This window comes from Myotis davidii, unplaced genomic scaffold, assembly GCF_000327345.1.
Source record: "Myotis davidii unplaced genomic scaffold, ASM32734v1 scaffold449, whole genome shotgun sequence".
In the NCBI taxonomy this organism is placed as follows: Eukaryota; Metazoa; Chordata; class Mammalia; order Chiroptera; family Vespertilionidae; genus Myotis; species Myotis davidii.
The window spans coordinates 3,478,132-3,479,865 of NW_006383007.1; the positions used below are offsets into that span (position 1 = coordinate 3,478,132).

General features: G+C 49.5%; 1 protein-coding gene across 3 annotated transcripts in view; it reads right to left on the reverse strand.

The window, feature by feature from the left end:
- RASGEF1B (RasGEF domain family member 1B) overlaps positions 1-1,734 on the reverse strand; it is a 540,242-nt gene that overhangs the window by 34,789 nt on the left and 503,719 nt on the right. The window lies entirely within an intron of this gene.

The following is a 1,734-nucleotide window of genomic DNA, read 5'->3' on the forward strand; positions in this document are numbered from 1 at the left end:
TTTCTGGTGATTTTCTATTCCAAAAGATAGTCTGATCCCCAGGTATCAGGTGTGGTAGTAGCAGATTCACTGTCTAATGGAGCACATAAAACCAAGCAAGATTGAAAATACACACGGGAGAAATAAGTTCTAAGAATTTAACACGCCATTAGATAACCAGAAGGTCCAGGGCCAGTATGCTTAGTAGCCAGAAATGTTGCCACCTCTAGGAAAACAAAGGACTGACAGACGCGTGATGGAAAAATGCCAACAAGAAAGTTGCCAGTCAGTAGCTGATCTTCTCATCTTTGCCAGGCAATCTGCTTGAAAGGCATAACACAGCACTGCTTGTGAACCCTGATTTCCATCAACAGTGCCCTGGGCCCTCATCAGCTCTACCACTGTCTCCCCCAGAATGAAGAGCCATTAATTGAAAAGGTCTAACAAGCTGTCCCTTTATTGTCTCTGAAGATCTCAATGGGCAAGCATTTTCATTTTTGTTATTTCTTTTTGGACATCAATTCTACATTTGCTCCAACCCGCACCTGACCTGTCAAGATCCACATATACTGTCTGGTTAATTCTAACCTCCCTGTTTCTTAGCTTAGGCTTATCACTAGGGTCCCACTATGTTTTAAATGGAGACACTGATACCACATGACAAGCCCTAGCTACTGTTTTCAGAGGAAAGAATAATTATTCACCCCATCTGAGTCTGACTGTACCAGACATTATTCAAGAATGCAGAAAACCTGTTCCCCGGACTCTTCCCCTTTTTTTTATGTGCCCAGTTCAGAGACCTTCCCTGGGTCATGAGAGATCATCCAGGACTAAATATAGATCTACGCACACCAGCAGTTCCTCCCCGGGGTCACATGGTGCTGCTTAGGAAAGATTCCTTGGAGATGTGTTCAGCCCAAAAACACCTACGCAGATTTCAATGTATCTATACACACTATAGCCACCAAGTTAATAGGCGATGACAGACATAAATATCTACATTCACCAGAGAAAGTCGCTCCCTAGAGATCTCCTCCTGCTATTGACCACACTTGTGCTACCCTTCACACATCGCTTTTGCTTGAACTGCGCCAACTGGGTTGGGGTAAGGTGAGAAGCCACACAGAGGGGCACACACACAGCGCCCCCCCCCCTCCCCGCTTTGCTCCTTCCTCTTGCACAGCACTGAAGTGGTCCCCACCGTTGCCCCAGAAAGAGGAGCCTCCCTCACGCTAGCTGCCCTCAAGGCTCCCAGGTACCTCCCCCCACCAGTTCAGGTTATTACTGTCCGGCCAGGTCACCCGCGGCGACTCACCTGAGCTCAGGCAAGGTGTCCCCAAGTTCGCCACTTAAACGGGAGTGGGATAAAGGATTACCATCTCATTGGCGGCGAGCACATGACTTGACTGTTCCCTTGTCCCTTCCTAAATCGGACCCCCTAGATTATCGGCTCCGGCATTAGAAATAAACAACTTCCCCTCTACCCTCCTCCACCACACAAACACCACCACCCCCAAACTAGCCAATAAGTATAAGGGAGCAGCTTAGCTGTGCACCGAAAGAGGGGGTGAAGAAAGGATGAACGCGACTAGAACTCGCACAATTCCTCAAAAACTGTGCCAAGATTTCGCAACAGAAAGCCTGGCTGCGGGATCAGGGTGAGAGAAGCAAGGCAAAACCCAAGCCCCTCCCCGCCCGGGGCCCAGGGGGCTGGGCCCCGCACCTGTTGGCACTGGGTCCTCCCCCGGGGCAGCC